The sequence below is a fragment of the Cervus canadensis genome, chromosome 2 (genome assembly GCF_019320065.1).
Source record: "Cervus canadensis isolate Bull #8, Minnesota chromosome 2, ASM1932006v1, whole genome shotgun sequence".
Taxonomy (NCBI): Eukaryota; Metazoa; Chordata; class Mammalia; order Artiodactyla; family Cervidae; genus Cervus; species Cervus canadensis.
Window position 1 is genome coordinate 37,573,713 of NC_057387.1, and position 7,233 is coordinate 37,580,945.

The following is a 7,233-nucleotide window of genomic DNA, read 5'->3' on the forward strand; positions in this document are numbered from 1 at the left end:
GGCATACTGGATGTTTGAGGGGGGAAGTAAAATAAAGAATGGTTCTCTTAGAGACTAGGAGTGTGAAATGTGAAATTCTTCCTTTGAGTTTTCCCACTTGGATGGGAAAATGTAACACCATTGCTGGACAAACTTTAGGTTTCACCTGTGTTTAACTGCCAGTAATTTAAAATGTGATCAAGCACTATGATTGTATTGTTTCTGAAGCCAGACTTAGTTTCTAGGGTGTTGGGTGAAAGGTAGCAAAGCTGGATTTAACCAGGGATGAGATTTTTTTAGATGGTGTAAGGAAACAGATTGTTTGTGAGGCAATGATTGAGAAACTGACTAGACCATGAAATCTAAGTTGACGAAGTTCAGTTCAGTTCATGCATGAACTGAATTTTGTGACCCCATGGACTGCAGCTTGCCAGGCTTTGCTGTCCATCAGCAACTCCCAGAGCTTGCTCAATCTCATGTCCACCAAGTTGAAGTTGGTTAAGGAGGGAAAGAAAAGCAAAAGGAGTTAAGAGGGAGTGAAAAATATAAAGAACACTAACCAAGAGGTTCTAGTAATGTCAAGAACTGTGAGATGGTATGATAGGAAGCTGTTGTCAGAGACTAGAAAACTTGAGAATAAGATCATGGGGTGAGCAGTGAATTAAACTGTCAATGACTAGAGTATGATCATGAAGTAAGTGACTAAAATAGTGTCTAGGAGAAGGTAGAAGATGAGATCAAGAAAATAAAAGGCCATAGAGGGAATATTTAGGTGATTCTGGAAAACACAAAGAAATATGACAAGAATGTCTGCAATTAACAATGTGCCCAATGAAGGAAAAGAGCCTAAAAGAGCTTAAAAGGAAAAGAGTGAACTCAGGAGGCAATCTGGGCTCTTGGAGGTCAAGTTCAGTTTCTAAGACATGAGACAAGAAAACATAGAATAGAGGAAAACAAACTGAATTGGAATTCAAGCTGGGGTTTCAGTCCCAGCTCTAAACCAAATAGTTTATGTTCTTGGACAACATATCAATATTTCTGAGTCTCCAGAGTGTGACGTATATTACATTGACGCACTAGATTACATGATTACTATGCCACCATTCAATGCTAAATACGCTATAACTATAGCAACTATTTTTGTAAAATAGAGAAGGAAGAGTTGGTGAAAGAAGGTGAGGCAGGATAAATCCATTTGGAAAAGAGTTAAAATTCTCTCTATAATCTTCTTTATAAGATAGTAAAGAAGCACTGGAGCTTTGAGTCCACACCGAGTAATAATTGTAATTACCACAATGCTGCTGCTGCTAAGTCAATTCAGTCGTGTCCGACTCTGTGCGACCCCATAGACGGCAGCCCACCAGGCTCCCCAGTCCCTGGGATTCTCCAGGCAAGAATACTGGAGTGGGTTGCCATTGCCCTCTCCAATGCATGAAAGTGAAAAGTGAAAGTGAAGTCACCCAGTCATGTCTGACCCTTAGCAACCCCATGGACTGCAGCGTACCAGGCTCCTCCGTCCATGGGATTTTCCAGGCAAGAGTACTGGGGTGGGGTGCCATTGCCTTCTCCGAATCACCACAATAAACACCACTAAAAACTGGTAGAATCGACTACATTACAGAACCTCCCTCCTTCCATATATAAAATTGAGGCAATAATAGTAATAATATCTACCTTAAAGTGTCTTGTGAGAATTAAATGAGAAAATAATGTCCAATTGTGGTTTCATAAGAATATTATATCAGCCCTATTCTCTCCTGCCATACATGGTCATTTCCATCTTCTACGATTAGTTGATACATATTTTATTTTTCCCATTAAAACAAAATAAACAATCTGAAAAGGTTATATTTTATATTATCCCAGCTATAAATATGACCTTATGGAAATGGCAAAACTATGGAGACAGTAAAAACCTCAGTGGTTGCCAAGGGTTAGTGGGGTGTTAGTCACTCAGTCATGTCCAACTCTGCAACCCCACAGACTGTAGCCTCTGTCCATGGAATTCTCTATGCAAGAATACTGGAGTGGGTTGCCATTTCCCCCCTGCACCCCCCCCCCCGCCCCCCACACAAGGGATCTTTCTGACCCAGGGATTGAACCTGGTCTCCTGCATTTCAGGCAGATTCTTTTTTTTTTTTTTTTAATTTATTTTAATTGGAGGATAATTACTTTACAATATTGTGATGATTTTTGCCATACATCAACATGAATCGGCCATGGGTGTATATGTGTTCCCCCATCCCAAACCTGCCTCTTACCTCCCTCCCCACCCTGTCCTTCTGGGTTGTCTCAGAGCCCTGGCTTTGAGTGCCCAGCTTCATACATCAAACTTGCACTGGTCGTCTATTTTACATATGGTAATATACATCTTTCAGTGCTGTTCTCTCACATCATCCCACCCTCACCTTCACCAACAGAGTCCAAAAGTCTGTTCTTTACATCTGTGTCTCTTGCTGCCCTGCATGTAGGATCATCATTACCATCTTTACCATCTGAATCACAGGTATAAATAGACAAAGCACAGAAGACTTTTAGGGCAATGGATGTATTCTGTATAATACTATAATGGTGGAGGCATGTCCATTATACATTTGTCCAAACCTATAGAATATATAGAACCAAGAGTGAATCCTAATATAAACAATGGACTTGGGTGATAATGATGTATCAGTGTTGGTTTGCTGATTGTAATAAATGTACCTCTCTTGTGGGGGATGTTGATAGTGAGGGACATAGATAGTGGGGTATGTTGAGAGTGGAGGATGTTGAGAATGGGGGAGGCTGTGCATGTGTGTAGCCTGGGTAAGATATGGGAAATCTCATTAACTTTCACTCAGTTTTGCTGTGAACTTAAAATTGCTCTAAAAATAAAGTTTATAAAAACAAGAACAAACAAAACCCAACTGATTAACAGTCTTGACAATCTCTTCCCCTTGGATGGATATACAACTCACCTAACATTTTTATTTCTAGCCCAACTTTCTTTTCTATATCTTTACTGAGATAATTTTTTGTTCCTATTTGCAGCAAAATTCCTTACACAATTGTCTATACTTATTGCTTCCAAATAGGCTCCTCAATTTCTTTTTTAAACCAACCCCTAATGGAGGGATTTTCTTTCTTCTTGAAATTATTTTTTCTAAAAGTCATCAATAGTATTTATGTTTCTAAATCTAATGGCTTAAGTTTCTGCTATTGCTGACCTAGCAGCAGCATTTAGTACAGTTGTTCATTCTCTTCTTAAAACATTTTGTCTGTGGCTTCGTGGACACCACATTTTCATTGTCCTCCCCTTATCATTTTGGTTGACTATCCTCAGGCTCTTTGCTGATTCTCCCCACCCCCACCTTTTTTTTTTTTTTTGGTTTGTTTGCCAATTCTTTATATTTCCAGCTGTTGAGACAGTATTTCTGAGGGTTGAGGTTACCTTTAGTGGCAAAACTAGAGCCAGCTATTAAGCAGCCAGAATGCCACAGTAAATGAATACATAATGAGTTTTCTTTTAGCACCTTCTGTGTTCTCTTACAGAAGTTGTAGATGTCTCTTTAGTTTATCTGTTGTCTTAAGGAAGCTGCATTTACAATTATGCCATCTGAAGTTTTTTCAATTCTTCTATCTATATTTTTTTTGATAATTTTTATTTATTTATTTTTCTTTTTTTTTTCATTTATTTTTATTAGTTGGAGGCTAATTACTTTACAATATTGTAGCGGCTTTTGCCATATATTGACATGAATCAGCCATGGATTTACATGGATTCCCCATCCCGATCCCCCCTCCCGCCTCCCTCCCCATCCCATCCCTCTGGGTCTTCCCAGTGCACCAGCCCTGAGCACTTGTCTCATGCATCCAACCTGGGCTGGTGATCTGTTTCACCTTTGATGGTATACTTGTTTCAATGCTATTCTCTCAGAACATCCCACCCTCGCCTTCTCCCATAGAGTCCAAAAGTCTGTTCTGTACATCTGTGTCTCTTTTTCTGTTTTGCATATGGGTTATCGTTACCATCTTTTAAAATTCCATATATATGCGTTAGTATACTGTATTGGTCTTTATCTTTCTGGCTTACTTCACTCTGTATAATGGGCTCCAGTTTCATCCATCTCATTAGAACTGATTCAAATGAATTCTTTTTAATGGCTGAGTATTACTCCATTGTGTATATGTACCATAGCTTCCTTATCCATTCATCTGCTGATGGGCATCTAGGTTGCTTCCATGTCCTGGCAATTATAAACAGTGCTGCGATGAACACTGGGGTGCACGTGTTTCTTTCAGATCTAGTTTCCTCGGTATAGATGGAGAAATATACCGTGTTCATGGATTGGGAGATTTAACATTGTGAAAATGGCTATACTACCCAAAGCAATCTATAGATTCAATGCAATCCCTATCAAGCTACCAATGGTATTTTTCACAGAACTAGAACAAATAATTTCACAATTTGTATGGAAATACAAAAAACCTTGAATAGCCAAAGCAATCTTGAGAAAGAAGAATGGAACTGGAGGAATCAACCTGCCTGACTTCAGGCTCTACTACAAAGCCACAGTCATCAAGACAGTATAGTACTGGCACAAAGACAGAAATATAGATCAATGGAACAGAATTGAAAGCCCAGAGATAAATCTACGTACCTATGGACACCTTATCTTCGACAAAGGAGGCAAGGATATACAATGGAAAAAAGACAACCTCTTTAAAAGTGGTGTGGAAAACTGGTCAACCACTTGTAAAAGAATGAAACTAGAACACCTTCTAACACCATACACAAAAATAAACTCAAAATGGATTAAATTTCTAAATGTAAGACCAGAAACTATAAAACTCCTAGAGGAGAACATAGGCAAAACACTCTCCGACATAAATCACAGCAGGATCCTCTATGACCCACATCCCAGAATATTGGAAATAAAAGCAAAAATACACAAATGGGACCTAATGAAACTTAAAAGCTTTTGCACAACAAAGGAAACTATAAGCAAGGTGAAAAGACAGCCCTCAGAATGGGAGAAAATAATAGCAAATGAAGCAACAGACAAAGGATTAATCTTCTATCTATATTTGAAATATGTGGAGTAAGTTCTGATAAGCTGTTTTGGCCAACAGCATTTTCACTCTTAGAGCAGCACTTTATTTTTGGCCAACACTTTGCATGGATTTTTTTATTTGGAGAGGTTGGAAAAGGTCTTTCTAAATCCAGAAAATCCAGTGGTCTTTCAGTTAGCATCAACACACAAGGTAGTGTTTTTAGTGCCAGAGGCTTAAAGGGAGAGACTGTATAAGGTCAAGATGTGCTAGTCCTGAAAATGCAATCTCTTTGTTAGTTCCTGCTACAACAATTCTCAACTCTATCTGGCACCTGCAACATCACGCTAGCATTTGAAACTCCTTCCTGGAATCCTTGTTTCAGGTCAGCATTTGGTGGCATTACCTTTAATTTTTCTACAGACCTGGTTTGCTCACTAAGACTTTTGGTATATTCCATTTTATACTGAATTTGACTAAGTTCTGCCATCTCAGCTGCAAAGGGAGAAGGGAATACTTCCCCACTCACTAAATGTGGACCAACTACTGCTTGCTTTTTAGCATTATCTGCTCCTGTGCTTCATAATAAATCCTTTAAACTTGCTTCCATATGCATGTGCTGGATTTAGAGTTACTTTTGTCCCCTTGGGCCTGGTGGAGGGATGCTGGCGGCAAGTGCTGCTGCCCACAGGCTCCCAGGCAGTGGGGTGGGCACTGTCAGGGGCCGTTGGTCGAGCACACAGAGGCCCTCCCTAACTTTGAAAACTGATGTCCCCTGAGGTTCAGTCCACTTGTGTTTTCCCTTCTCTATATTTACAATATTTTATGTTCTTGGTGATCTCATCTAGCCACATGTTTTAAATTTTCTTTGTGGGCTAATGACTCCTATATTCCTATTTCTTGTCCGTTTCCTATTCTTGAGCTTCAGTTATTACAATTATTTCTCATCTCAAAATGTGCCGCACTTATAGTTTCCCACATTTCTTTTAATGACAAGTCCATTCTTTAAGTGGCTTAAGGTAGAAATATTGAGATCATCTTTAATTTCATTTTTTCCTCACACTTGGCAATCAAACCAATATGAGTCTTTGGATTCCCTTTATAAATATAACTCAAACTGATCCTTCTGATCTATGAAGTCAGAGCCTATACCAGAAAACAACCCTCATTATAAGAAAAACTAAAAACTAAACAAACACAATACACACACTGCTTTTGTAAGCATCAGAGAACTTTAAGTTAGAATCTGAGGAGGAACAAAGTCCCAAAGAAAAAGGAAAAATTGCACTGCATTGTATCCCTTAAGAGATTTGTCAACTTTAATGGAAGAAGCTGAAAATAGTAGTTCAGATTTGCTAGCAATTGCATAGGTCTAGGGAGTAGAAGCAAAAACCTGTTTAGGGCTCAGCAATTAGGGGATATTTTGGAAAAATCAAGTTATTTGAAAGTTCTGGAGGAATTCTAGGAGTAAAGGAAAATTGAAAACAAGTTCTTCAGGATGAATGAAATTCCTCACAAATTATATCAAACCTTGTTGGATCAAGGCTATCTGCTCTTCTATAACTACCTGACAGGAATTCTTAAAAAAATAAATTACATATTTTTTTTTTTTCTTTTTTGAGGAAGGTAGTATCATCCTGAATCTCTGCAACTTCAAATACAATCTCTGGAATTTAGCCAAAATGTAAGAGACATGCAAAAATAAAAAAGATCCACAAAAGAAACAAACAAAACCAAAAGAAACAAACCAAAAAACAGGAGCAAATAGTCAAATCCAAGAGAAAAATTGGTTATCATACACAGACTTTAAAATTACTGTGATTAATATGTTGGTGATAATGTATGACTAGATGGAGAATATCACCAGAGAATAAAATTTGTTCTGAAATATAAAATTCATATTGTAGAACTGAAAATTACAATATTTACAATAAATGACTTCACATCTAGATTTAATCATGTATTTAGCAAATACAAAATTAGTAAACTGGACTTTCTGTGAGTAAAAAAATTCAGTGTAAAACACAAACAGAAAATAATTACGAGAAACACCTAAAGTGTGAGACTTGGGTAAAAGTTGTAATGTATGTATAAGGCAATCTTTGAATGGGATGAGTGAGAGAAGGGGCAGAAAGCAATATGAGAAAAACAGCTGGGAATTTTCACAACTGGCAGAAAAAAAATTAAACTACAAATTAAGGAAGACCTACAAAATCAAGAAGG

The 7,233-nt window shown here is 38.0% G+C and overlaps 1 pseudogene; it reads right to left on the reverse strand.

The window, feature by feature from the left end:
- Positions 1 to 3,423: 3,423 nt before the first annotated feature.
- On the reverse strand, positions 3,424 to 5,500 carry LOC122427573 (annotated as a pseudogene).
- Between the last annotated feature and the right edge of the window lie 1,733 nt (positions 5,501 to 7,233).